General features: G+C 38.3%; 1 long non-coding RNA gene across 1 annotated transcript in view; it reads left to right on the forward strand.

The window, feature by feature from the left end:
- LOC105493496 (uncharacterized) overlaps window positions 1–9,869 on the forward strand; it is a 52,612-nt gene extending 42,743 nt beyond the window's left edge. Inside the window, exon 4 of the long non-coding RNA XR_011608747.1 lies at window positions 9,671–9,869. This is a non-coding gene — a long non-coding RNA (uncharacterized lncRNA). The remainder of the gene's footprint in view (window positions 1–9,670) is intronic.
- Window positions 9,870–14,744: the final 4,875 nt, after the last annotated feature.

Genomic DNA, 14,744 nt, shown 5'->3' on the forward strand with positions numbered 1-14,744 from the left:
ACTCGCTGTTCAGAAATATTCTATCTTCTGCAGCCTCTGCTGCTGATCCCAGGCAAACAGGGTCTGGAGTGGACCTCAAGCAATCTCCAACAGACCTACAGCTGAGGGTCCTGACTGTTACAAGGAAAACTATCAAACAGGAAGGACACCTACACCAAAACCCCATCAGTACATCACCATCATCAAGACCAGAGGCAGATAAAACCACAAAGATGGGGAAAAAGCAGGGCAGAAAAGCTGAAAATTCAAAAAATAAGAGCACATCTCCCCCGGCAAAGGAGCGCAGCTCATCGCCAGCAACGGATCAAAGCTGGACGGAGAATGACTTTGACGAGATGAGAGAAGAAGGCTTCAGTCCATCAAACTTCTCAGAGCTAAAGGAGGAATTACGTACCCAGCGCAAAGAAACTAAAAATCTTGAAAAAAAAGTGGAAGAATTGATGGCTAGAGTAACTAACGCAGAGAAGGTCATAAACGAAATGAAAGAGATGAAAACCATGACACGAGAAATACGTGACAAATGCACAAGCTTCAGTAACCGACTCGATCAACTGGAAGAAAGAGTATCTGCGATTGAGGATCAAATGAATGAAATGAAGCGAGAAGAGAAACCAAAAGAAAAAAGAAGAAAAAGAAATGAACAAAGCCTGCAAGAAGTATGGGATTATGTAAAAAGACCAAATCTACGTCTGATTGGGGTGCCTGAAAGTGAGGGGGAAAATGGAACCAAGTTGGAAAACACTCTTCAGGATATCATCCAGGAGAACTTCCCCAACCTAGTAGGGCAGGCCAACATTCAAATCCAGGAAATACAGAGAACGCCACAAAGATACTCCTCGAGAAGAGCAACTCCAAGACACATAATTGCCAGATTCACCAAAGTTGAAATGAAGGAAAAAATCTTAAGGGCAGCCAGAGAGAAAGGTCGGGTTACCCACAAAGGGAAGCCCATCAGACTAACAGCAGATCTCTCGGCAGAAACTCTCCAAGCCAGAAGCATGTGGGGGCCAATATTCAACATTCTTAAAGAAAAGAATTTTAAACCCAGAATTTCATATCCAGCCAAACTAAGTTTCATAAGTGAAGGAGAAATAAAATCCTTTACAGATAAGCAAATGCTTACAGATTTTGTCACCACTAGGCCTGCCTTACAAGAGACCCTGAAGGAAGCACTAAACATGGAAAGGAACAACCGGTACCAGCCATTGCAAAAACATGCCAAAATGTAAAGACCATCGAGGCTAGGAAGAAACTGCATCAACTAACGAGCAAAATAACCAGTTACTATCATAATGGCAGGATCAAGTTCACACATAACAATCTTAACCTTAAATGTAAATGGACTAAATGCTCCAATTAAAAGACACAGACTGGCAAACTGGATAAAGAGTCAAGACCCATCAGTCTGCTTTATTCAGGAGACCCATCTCACACGCAGAGACATACATAGGCTCAAAATAAAGGGATGGAGGAAGATTTACCAAGCAAATGGAGAACAAAAAAAAGCGGGGGTTGCAATACTAGTCTCTGATAAAACAGACTTTAAACCATCAAAGATCAAAAGAGACAAAGAAGGCCATTACATAATGGTAAAGGGATCAATTCAACAGGAAGAGCTAACTATCCTAAATATATATGCACCCAATACAGGAGCACCCAGATTCATAAAGCAAGTCCTTAGAGACTTACAAAGAGACTTAGACTCCCATACAATAATAATGGGAGACTTCAACACTCCACTGTCAACATTAGACAGATCAACGAGACAGAAAGTTAACAAGGATATCCAGGAATTGAACTCATCTCTGCAGCAAGCAGACCTAATAGACATCTATAGAACTCTCCACCCCAAATCAACAGAATATACATTCTTCTCAGCACCACATCATACTTACTCCAAAATCGACCAAGTAATTGGAAGTAAAGCACTCCTCAGCAAATGTACAAGAACAGAAATTATAACAAACTGTCTCTCAGACCACAGTGCAATCAAACTAGAACTCAGGACTAAGAAATTCAATCAAAACTGCTCAACTACATGGAAACTGAACAACCTGCTCCTGAATGACTACTGGGTACATAACGAAATGAAGGCAGAAATAAAGATGTTCTTTGAAACCAATGAGAACAAAGATACAACATACCGGAATCTCTGGGACACATTTAAAGCAGGGTGTAGAGGGAAATTTATAGCACTAAATGCCCACAAGAGAAAGCAGGAAAGATCTAAAATTGACACTCTAACATCGCAATTAAAAGAACTAGAGAAGCAAGAGCAAACACATTCGAAAGCTAGCAGAAGGCAAGAAATAACTAAGATCAGAGCAGAACTGAAGGAGATAGAGACACAAAAAACTCTCCAAAAAATCAATGAATCCAGGAGTTGGTTTTTTGAAAAGATCAACAAAATTGACAGACCACTAGCAAGACTAATAAAGAAGAAAAGAGAGAAGAATCAAATCGACGCAATTAAAAATGATAAAGGGGATATCACCACCGACCCCACAGAAATACAAACTACCATCAGAGAATACTATAAACACCTCTACGCAAATAAACTGGAAAATCTAGAAGAAATGGATAATTTCCTGGACACTTACACTCTTCCAAGACTAAACCAGGAAGAAGTTGAATCCCTGAATAGACCAATAGCAGGCTCTGAAATTGAGGCAATAATTAATAGCCTACCAACCAAAAAAAGTCCAGGACCAGATGGATTCACAGCTGAATTCTACCAGAGGTACAAGGAGGAGTTGGTACCATTCCTTCTGAAACTATTCCAATCAATAGAAAAAGAGGGAATCCTCCCTAACTCATTTTATGAGGCCAACATCATCCTGATACCAAAGCCTGGCAGAGACACAACAAAAAAAGAGAATTTTAGACCAATATCCCTGATGAACATCGATGCAAAAATCCTCAATAAAATACTGGCAAACCGGATTCAGCAACACATCCAAAAGCTTATCCACCATGATCAAGTGGGCTTCATCCCTGGGATGCAAGGCTGGTTCAACATTTGCAAATCAATAAACATAATCCAGCATATAAACAGAACCAAAGACAAGAACCACATGATTATCTCAATAGATGCAGAAAAGGCTTTTGACAAAATTCAACAACCCTTCATGCTAAAAACGCTCAATAAATTCGGTATTGATGGAACGTACCTCAAAATAATAAGAGCTATTTATGACAAACCCACAGCCAATATCATACTGAATGGGCAAAAACTGGAAAAATTCCCTTTGAAAACTGGCACAAGACAGGGATGCCCTCTCTCACCACTCCTATTCAACATAGTGTTGGAAGTTCTGGCTAGGGCAATTAGGCAAGAGAAGAAATCAAGGGTATTCAGTTAGGAAAAGAAGAAGTCAAATTGTCCCTGTTTGCAGATGACATGATTGTATATTTAGAAAACCCCATTGTCTCAGCCCAAAATCTCCTTAAGCTGATAAGCAACTTCAGCAAAGTCTCAGGATTCAAAATTAATGTGCAAAAATCACAAGCATTCTTATACACCAGTAACAGACAAACAGAGAGCCAAATCAGGAATGAACTTCCATTCACAATTGCTTCAAAGAGAATAAAATACCTAGGAATCCAACTCACAAGGGATGTAAAGGACCTCTTCAAGGACAACTACAAACCACTGCTCAGTGAAATAAAAGAGGACACAAACAAATGGAAGAACATACCATGCTCATGGATAGGAAGAATCAATATCATGAAAATGGCCATACTGCCCAAGGTAATTTATAGATTCAATGCCATCCCCATCAAGCTACCAATGAGTTTCTTCACAGAATTGGAAAAAACTGCTTTAAAGTTCATATGGAACCAAAAAAGAGCCCGCATCTCCAAGAAAATCCTAAGTCAAAAGAACAAAGCTGGAGGCATCACGCTACCTGACTTCAAACTATACTACAAGGCTACAGTAACCAAAACAGCATGGTACTGGTACCAAAACAGAGATATAGACCAATGGAACAGAACAGGGTCCTCAGAAATAATACCACACATCTACAGCCATCTGATCTTTGACAAACCTGAGAGAAACAAGAAATGGGGAAAGGATTCCCTATTTAATAAATGATGTTGGGAAAATTGGCTAGCCATAAGTAGAAAGCTGAAACTGGATCCTTTCCTTACTCCCTATAAGAAAATTAATTCAAGATGGATTAGAGACTTAAATGTTAGACCTAATACCATAAAAAATCCTAGAGGAAAACCTAGGTAGTACCATTCAGGACATAGGCATGGGCAAAGACTTCATGTCTAAAACACCAAAAGCAACGGCAGCAAAAGCCAAAATTGACAAATGGGATCTCATTAAACTAAAGAGCTTCTGCACAGCAAAAGAAACTACCATCAGAGTGAACAGGCAACCTACAGAATGGGAGAAAATTTTTGCAATCTACTCATCTGACAAAGGGCTAATATCCAGAACCTACAAAGAACTCAAACAAATTTACAAGAAAAAAACAAACAACCCCATCAAAAAGTGGGCAAAGGATATGAACAGACATTTCTCAAAAGAAGACATTCATACAGCCAACAGACACATGAAAAAATGCTCATCATCACTGGCCATCAGAGAAATGCAAATCAAAACCACAATGAGATACCATCTCACACCAGTTAGAATGGCAATCATTAAAAAGTCAGGAAACGACAGGTGCTGGAGAGGATGTGGAGAAATAGGAACACTTTTACACTGTTGGTGGGATTGTAAACTAGTTCAACCATTATGGAAAACAGTATGGCGATTCCTCAAGGATCTAGAACTAGATGTACCATATGACCCAGCCATCCCATTACTGGGTATATACCCAAAGGATTATAAATCATGCTGCTCTAAAGACACATGCACACGTATGTTTATTGCAGCACTATTCACAATAGCAAAGACTTGGAATCAACCCAAATGTCCATCAGTGACAGATTAGATTAAGAAAATGTGGCACATATACACCATGGAATACTATGCAGCCATCAAAAAGGATGAGTTTGTGTCCTTTGTAGGGACAAGTATGCAGCTGGATACCATCATTCTTAGCAAACTATCACAAGAGGGAAAACCAAACACCGCATGTTCTCACTCATAGGTGGGAACTGAACAATGAGATCACTTGGACTCAGGAAGGGGAACATCACACACCGGGGCCTATCATGGGGAGGGGGGAGGGGGGAGGGGTTGCATTGGGAGTTATACCTGAGGTAAATGACAAGTTGATGGGTGCAGCACACCAACATGGCACAAGTATACATATGTAACAAACCTGCACGTTATGCACATGTACCCTACAACTTAAAGTATAATAATAATAAATAAATTTAAAAAAAAATTACATTCCTTGAATAGTGAATACATATTTATTTCATATATTGAAGGAACATTTACAAAAGCAAGTTATGTACTTGGCTACAAAAGAAAACTCACAGGCTAAATGTACTATAAATTTTATAAGCCATATTTTCTGATAATAATATAATACAATTACAAATAATAAAAAGTTGGTGCCAAAAATATCAAGTAGTTGAAAATTTATCCACAAATATCTAGACAATGCTTAAACAGACAGTCTGATTCACAAACTATCTGAAGAGCAATGAAAAGGAGTTTGTTTCAAATTCTTTGACACTAAGCAAAAATTAAATGCACAGTTCTAAATGTCTTTGTAATTTAAAAATAGATATAAAAATAGAATCCTTGTTCATACTTTTTGTTTTGGTTTTGGTTTTTTGGAAAGGCAATGTCTTGGCATGTTTCTGTCCTCAAACTCCTTCTAGGCTCGAGAAATCCTCCCATCTTGGCCTCCCGAAGTGCTGGGATTACAGGCATGATCCCCTATGCCCAGTCAGTTCACTCATTTAATACACTTAAAATAGATCCTTAAAATAAAGGAAAAAACACACAGGAGAAAGGAATTAGTAAATCTAAAATATTTTATTAATGGAGAATAAAAATTGGTAGACATATAAAATAAATACAAAAGGTTACTTTGAAAAAAAATAAAACAGATAATATCATTGTGTACCTGATTATAGCACAAATAGACAAAATTAGGAATAAGAAAAGGGATAAAATTACAGATTCAGGAGATAAAAAGAATTAGAATATTTCATACAACCCTGTGGCAACAAGTTTTGAAACCCATGAGAAAGAAATGATTTGTTAGTAATGTCAAAATAATTTTTGAGAGGCATGGAAAACTTGAATAGACTAATAACTATTGAAAGAAATTGGAAAGTGATTTAAGTCTACTATGGAAAAGGGCACAAGACAGGTAAGTCAACAGCTAAGCTTTACCTGTTCTTGAAATTATCAAAAGCTTCCCAATTCACTTTACTAGACCAATATATCTAATGCCAGAACATAAAAATCAAGTAAGAATATGCCAGGCACGGTGGCTCATGCCTGTAATCTCAACACTTTGGGAGGCCGAGGCAGGCGGATCATGAGGTCAGGAGATTGAGACTATCTCAGCTAACACGGTGAAACCCCGTCTCTACTAAAAATACAAAAAATTATCCGGGCGTGGTGCTGGGCGCCTGTAGTCCCAGCTACTCGGGAGGCTGAGGCAGGAGAATGGCATGAACCCGGGAGGCAGAGCTTGCAGTGAGCCAAGATTGCGCCACTGCACTCCAGCCTGGGCGACAGAGCGAGACTCCATCTCAAAAAAAAAAAAAAAAAAAAAAAAAGGAAAAATAATCTCACTTTTAAATATAAATGCGAAGTATCTAAATAAAACAGAAATCTAGCAATCCATCCAATGAATACTATACTATGAGTAAGGAATATATTCCAGAAAAACATGAGTAGTTCACTATTGGCAATAACTTTAACCCCTCCATAAATTCCATTTCATATCTCCCACTCTCTGACCACTACCTCCTCTTGTTCAAGATAATTCTCTTTGGTATCCAACTTTTATCATTTTCCCTCAACAGGATCTCCAATCCATTGATCATACAACTTTTTCACCAGGTCTCACCCCTCTCCCAGCTTTACTCCATGAGTGATCATAATCATGTCCTTGCATACACCTTTGACGATTCTTGTCCTAATTTTGTTCTTTCTTGGGAAACGACAACCCTGACTAAATCCACTTCAACTTTTATACCTTCAACCAAGTATCTGAATTTGACTAAGGAAAACCACACAGCCACACCGACTGGTCTTACTTTAAGTCTGTTTGTTGTTGAACCCCAGATGGCCCCTTAACGCTAACCAGTAACTACATTTCTCTAGTGCCTTCACTTCCCCACTTCCACCCTTCTCTCTCCTTAAGCCTCACCCATCCTTATGTTCAGCTGATGATCTTATTTCCCACTTCACTAAGAAAGTTGAACAACCAAAAGAAAATTTCAGCAGACCCACACTACTATATCTATCAGCATCTGTTGAAATCTGTACTCATGTAGTCCACTTTCCTGCCTTTTACTGAAGAGGAGGAATTGGTGCTCCCATCTAAAGTTAGTATCTTTACTTGTGCACTAGATGAAAACATAAATTATATGCACTGTTTTCAATTCCACTTCTTCCATTCTCAATGTTTCTCTTTACAACTTTTTATTTAGAAAATGCCAAGCTCACCAAAAAAGCATAATAATAATAAAATGAAGACCCATATACCCTCCACCTACATACACTAATTATTAAATTTTGCCACATTTTCATGATATCTCTCTAGTCTTTATATACAAATACATATTTTAAATACATATGTATGTATTTATGTGTGAAGTATATGCACACACACATATACATTCTTTTGGAGGAACCATTTCAGAGTCAGTTATAAACATTATGTCATTCCTTCAGTGCTTAAGTATGTATATCCTACAAATATTTTCCTATAGGACTGCAATACAGTCCTACAGTCCTCACTATCAGAAAATTTAACATTGCTACAATATTATTTAACAGTCCCTATTTAAATTTCTCTATTTGTCCCAGTAATGTTCTGTATTACAGATTTTTTGGTTATTGTCAGTGATGGTGATAGTGATGACAGTATCGGTGATGGTGATAGTGATGGTGACATTTTAATCCAGGATTCAATTGAGGAGCATACATTACATTTAATTGTCATCCTCGAAGTCTGCATTAAACATATCCTAATATCCTAATCAAGCTTTCACCTCTAACACTCTGCTCCATCGGTGACCTCTTGTCAAGATCACTAATGACTTTCATGTTCCTAAATCCAATATCCACTTACTTTGCCTGTAAACAGCATTTTGACATGGCTGATCGTTACCTCTTCTTTGAAACACATACTTTCTTCACTTAGTTCCAAGAAACTATAATCACCTAATTTTCCTCAGTAATCTAGCCATTCTTTTTCACTCCCCAATATCTTAATATTGGTCCCTTTTTTCCTTCCTCTGCACTTGATTAGTGATCTCAAACAGTATTATGGCTTTAGATAGTATATGCCAATGACTCCCAGTTTTATAGCTCTAGCCCAGACTTCTCACTTGAATTCCAGACTCATATATCTTTTGAAAAGAGAATTTCATAAAGAAATTCTGTAAGAAAAGGAGTATGGGGAAGAAGTTTCTTCCCTTATTTTTACAGAGAGAAGTAAGCTTCTTACTTTTAATTTGTATTTATCCTTACATGGTTCTCGAGTAAAAATACTTATTGTTATTAAAAAATTAATCTCCCCCAAATGAATATGTAATGTAAGGCAATTCCAATTTGAATCTCAACAGATGGGGTTATTTTGGAATTAGATAACTATTAAAGTTTATATAGATTTGTAAATCTCAACAGATAGGGTTATTTTGGAATTAGATAACTAATAAAGTTTAGATAGATTTGTAAATGCCTAAGAAGAACCAAAATTAGCATGAAAAAGAAGGAAACACAAGACACAGAGCAAACTATAAAACCAATATAATCAGATCAATTTGATAGTGGTAGAAATAGACACACTAATCACAACAACAGAATAGTAAATACAGAAATAGATCCCAGTACAAATAAGAGGTGAAAATAGAATGAAGGCATGGAAGGTGTGGCTTATTTAATTAATGCTGCTGCCATAAGCGGCCATGTATCCAGAAGAAAATAAAAGTGGTCCTCTATATAACATACAAAACTGAATTTCATATGAATTAATGGCTTAAACATATGTGCAAACCACAATCTTGCAAGAAAAACCATTCTAGTCATCTAAGTCAGCATAAGGCTGGATGATGCCATTTTAACAAGACTGGAAACTCAGAGAGAGACTATTTGTTCACCAAACAGAACACATTCAGGCTAATGTCCAGAGTGTATTTATTTTTAAAAAGCTCTTCCAAATTGTCAGGAAGACAAACTAATAGAAAGCAGGCCAAGGATATATAGATAATCCAGAGAAGAACAGTTCTAAACAGCCATCAAACATGTGAAAATAGATATAAATTTATTAGGAAAGACAAGAAAATAACACTTAAAATTTATCAGACTGACAAAAGATTAAAAATAACAATAATACCTGTTACTGGTAGGGATGAGGAGAAAACAGGAGGCCATGGAAATGGGAAATGTTATAGGCTTACTCTATGAATTAGATTAAGGTTACTGGTTAAATAACTTTCACTTTAAGTAACCAATTGCTTACTATAAAAATATTTCTTTGGTAAAATTATTGAATTGACATTTTTTTTAAAGGCAGCATCAAAACAGCAGCCCCACATAGAAGTCATTCAAGCAGGCTCATTTGCCCAGAGAAATACCCAAGATCCTGGGAGAGGAACCAGAGGGAAAAGGAGACAGAGAAGAAAAGGGAAACGTAGCTGTGGCCAAAGGCTTAGATTCCCTATCAGCCACTTAGCCAAAGCACTGGAAATTTCCTGAAGGATTAAAAAAATAAAAATATTCACCAGGAGTAATGAGTACTGATTTCCAGCACAATTAAAATCCTTCCAACCAGCACTGGAAGCCTCCAGCACACAAATAAGTTATATTCCAATTGTCTGTAGCCGGGAAAGTATTTGCCCATAAAAACAGTATGATAAATCTCCTAAAGCAGCTCACACAAATTAAATCACTTACACTGGCAATGAGAAGAAAGAGAAAATGCAAAATCTTGTTGCTAAAGCACATTATTTCAGCAACATTCTGGCTTTGCCTTGGAACCTAAATCTATTCGCATCAATGTTTCAAGGAGTAACAAAATGCTATTCTATTTGTAATCATGCTACAAACTCCATTTGTGACAATGTTTCAACAACGCAAGTTAAATGATTCCTCACAAAAAGAAAATATGAAAGCAATAGAAGAACATCCTCTTGCTCACATCCTATATGTGACCCTGTTTCTCCTCCCAGGTCTCTAGCTGGAGAATAATAACAGTAACAACATCTACTACTTACTCTGATCAAGTTCAGTTCAGGACACTTTTTGCATGCATAATTTAGTTTAATCATCACATAATCTCATAATCTAAATATTATACTCATCTTACTTAAACAAGGCAATAGGTTCCAAAATACTTAACTTGTCCTCTGCCACTTAACCAGTAGGCAACTGAGAGAGACATATTTGATTCTCAAGCCATGTTTTAACCTGCTATATGCCACCAAAGTTCCAGTATTCTGCCCCTAGAAGACTGGGTCATGCACCATCTGGCCCAACTCCAAATTCAAGAAATGCCAGGCTCCTGAATCTTTACCATCACACCCTGCATTTCACAACCACCAACCCAGAAAAGAAAAAGAACATGTGACATCTGGGCCACACATCTCTGCTCCTGAGAACATTCCTTGGAATAAAATGGATCTGCATTCAAATGTATGGAAAGATTCGAGATCCAGTGGAGGGCTCCTTTGTAGAGTTTTGTGACATCAGCGGAGGCAGTAGGGATAAGGATGGTGTTCCAATTCCTGAAGAAATTTCACCAGATTCCAACTGGCTGCAGACAATCCACATTCGGGAACATTTTGATTCATGGATGCCCATGACCTTGAGTGCTAGCCCCACATGAATTCAGCACACAAGGTTCTTGTTTAGTAGGTGACCTTCCCAAAATAGCTACAGATATTAGCTCTCCCTGCAAGATCCCTCTGGGGAAGTTTAAGAGACAGATTTGCCTTTCAGCTTTCCAAATCCCTTGTTTGGGGTTTTAGAAAATAACCCACAATCAGAGCACTCCCTCTACCTATCATCACTTTACTTTTAACAAAACTGAATCACTTGGAGCTTTGTACTGTATTTATTTTCACTGATCTCATTTTCTTCCCTTTCTTCATTTTTTCCACTTCAGGGACCATTTTCCCACATTTTGCCTAAGGCTTTGTCCCATGAGAGGTGATAATAACTAAGTTAAGCGCTGAAAACTTTTGAGATGTTTCATGTAGGTCATTTCAGGTTGTTGCTTTTCTTCTTTCTCTTTACACTAGACAAAAGGGATAGTAGGCCAGGATAACATTGAGATATAATAACAGGTATACAGCTTGACTGAGATGAGCTCGTTTCCTAGTTTGGACAACATGGAATTTTTAAGAGCTGAATTTCTCAAGTGATATCATCATCCTGTGAGCGGAAAAGTCTATCAGACAAACAACTCTAAGGGAGCAGGATACTCTTCAGACGAAGAGCTCTATAAGCCCAGAGGCCAATCAACTCACACTAAAAGGCAAAGGAAGCCAGAGGTCAAGTTGGCCACACCTGGACTCTGCAGGCTTCCAAAGGGAGGAACTGGGCATAGTGCTAAGTCAATGGAAAAAAAACCATATTTATTCATTCACTTATTCACACTATTTGTTGAATATCTACTAAGTTCCTAACATTGTGCTAGGCACTAGGATACAAAGATAAATAAGACCCAGTCCTTGCCACCAGAGAATTGCCCCACTCAAGTGAAGTAGCTTCTAGCATTTGCTGCCATTGTGCTTCTTTTTAACAACAAAAACTTGGGTAAGAGTAACGATAGTAAATCTACTTTTAAAATTCATTGGTTGGGAGTATACATACGCATATGAACTTACAGATTCCTTTTGGTAAGTCTGGGCAGTACCAGGCACAGAGAAGGACTGGGCTAATGAGATGAGCAATAGCAGCGACATGATGAGAGCCGAGCCACCTGTCTCAGCTCTGCCTGAGACAGGATGTGCCTTTTGTTCTAAAAACTTTGATATCTAGGCCCACTGCACTCACTCACAAAAACATCTTCTAATTTATTGCCTAATGCCCACAATTCCATATTCATAAATATAACACTTCTCTAGCTCTATGACACTACCATCCAAACCATCTCCCTCCTGTGCTCTTTACAGTGGCCCTTTAAGGTAAGGATCATTAACAGGTGAGTGGATTGAATGGACTGTGAGGTGACTCGCACAGAATCACCGAGCTAGAGGGGTCAGATCAGGACTCCTCAACCTCAACCATTATACATTCAACTCCAAAGCCTGTGGGCTTTTTACAACATCAAGCTGGTTCCTCTGACAAGATTATATTTGATCTCCTAAAATGTATTGGGCATGTACCAGATTACAAATGAAAGGACAGAAGGAAGAAAGGAAAGGAGGGAGCGTGAAGAAGGAAAGACACGAACACTAGGTGCTTTTTATTTTATTATCTTCGTCACCCACCCACTTAATAAGCTATGATTATTTTACAGATAATTTTACATATGCAGAAACCAAATTTCAGACAGATTGAATAACTTGCCCAAGATCGCACAGTTTATAAGAAATGGAGCTAGAATTAAATCCCAAGTCCACCTAACTCCAAAGCTTATGTGTCTCACTCCTTACCTCACTGCCTAGTATGTTGTGTGCAAGTTTGAGGAACTCATGCACTACCTAAGTATTATTCTTCTCATCCCTCAAATGGGGCCTCAATAGGAGCTACCATTTGTTAAACACGCTTACCTGTATCTATCTCTTTCATATCTCACAACGGCGCTGCAGATAGGCATTATTATCTCGACTGCAGTGAAAATGAGATTGAATCTCGAAAGGGCAGACTGAAGGCAGAGTCAGGATTTGAACCCAGGACTTTAGCACTTTCCACTATTTTGTGCCATCTATCCCAGCTACTACACAGGCATTAGGTGAAGAACAAATGAGATAATAAATACGAAAAACATTCATAAAGTATAAAGTAGTACACTAATATATTATTGTTGGAATTATTATCCTTTCAAATATTAAACCGAGACATTAGACACAGAGGTTACAGGCTAAATAACTTGCACAATATCACATTGCAAAGAAATAAGTATTAGGTTCTAAGGACACTGGTCCAGTGTCCTTTCCACTTTCTGCCCTGACTCAATTCATTAATTTTTTGGTGCCTCAGCCTCCTTCTCAGTAAAATGAGAGCAATGATGTCTAACTGGCTACTGTGAGAATTAAATGATTTTATATAATATATATATATATATATATATATATATGATTGGTAAATTATTTTTCTTTCTTCTACTCAGTACTTCAATTACAGAACTATGCCCTGGCCTCCATGTTTATAATAATTTGCCTTTTTCTTTCTTTCTTTCTTTCTTTTTAATAGAGACAAAGTCTCACTCCACCACCCAGGCTGGAGTGCAGTGGCACCATGATGGCTCACTGCAGCCTCAGACTTCTGTGCTCAAGTTATCCTCCCACCTCCACCTCCCAAGTAGCTAGGACTTCAGGTGCATCCCACCATAGCCAGCTAATGTTTAAATGTTTTTTTCTTTTTCTTTCTCTTTTTCTTTCTTTCTTACTCTCTCTCTCTCTCTCTCTCTCTCTCTCTCTCTCTCTCTCTCTCTCTCTCTTTCTTTTTTGAGATGGAGTCTCGCTCTGTCACCCAGGCTGGAATGCAATGGCACTATCTCTGCTCACTTTAAGCTCCGCCTCCTGGGTTCACACCATTCTCCTGTCTCAGCCTCCCCAGTAGCCTCCCAGCTAATTTTTTTTTTCTTTTTGCATTTTTTAGTAGAGACGGGGTTTCTCCATGTTAGCCAGGATGGTCTCAATCTCCTGACCTCATGATCCACCCGCCTCGGCCTCTCAAAATGCTGGGATTACAGGCATAAGCCACCACACCTGGCCTGTTTTTTTTTTCCTTTTTTTTGTGGAAATGATGTCTTGCTATGTTGCCAGGCTGGTGTCAAACCCCTGGCCTTGAGTGATCCTCCTGCCTCAGCCTCCCAAAATGCTCAGATTATGTGTGTTAGCCACCATGCCCAGCTACTTGCCATTTTCACAATCACAAAAAATAAAGCAGCATTTTGAAAGATCAAGTCCATTCTCAGTGGCTACTTCTGGAAACATTGACTACAATAAGAGCTGCCCAAAGTCTGCTATATTCTGCAAGCTGCTTGCAGGTAATGCCATGGTAATCTTTGTAGATTTGGTGGGAAATGGTGTTCTTTTCATGTCATCATCCTTTCGGCAAATGTCCCAACTATTTTCACAATGAAGAACTCTAATGACCTAATGCACTGAAACCTTAATGCTACTAACACCATCTTCATAATCAATTCATGCTGTCAAGATGCTTCCAGGAATTGTATAGTTTAGCAACTGAGGTTCTCAAAGCAAATAAAACAACCAAGTTCTCAAGGGTAGGTTTTTTCCATGAGAGTGTATAATTCAGCGGATGTTTAACTAGTGCCGGATTTATCAGGATACTTCCAACTCTGCATCTGATAAGAAGTGTCTGGAGAATAAATATCTTCTATTTCTCCTCCTGGCCCTAAACAACTCAAGCCTCACCACTCCCAGACATCACCGAGCTAGCATTACCCTTT

The sequence above is a fragment of the Macaca nemestrina genome, chromosome 1, assembly GCF_043159975.1.
Source record: "Macaca nemestrina isolate mMacNem1 chromosome 1, mMacNem.hap1, whole genome shotgun sequence".
NCBI lineage: Eukaryota > Metazoa > Chordata > Mammalia > Primates > Cercopithecidae > Macaca > Macaca nemestrina.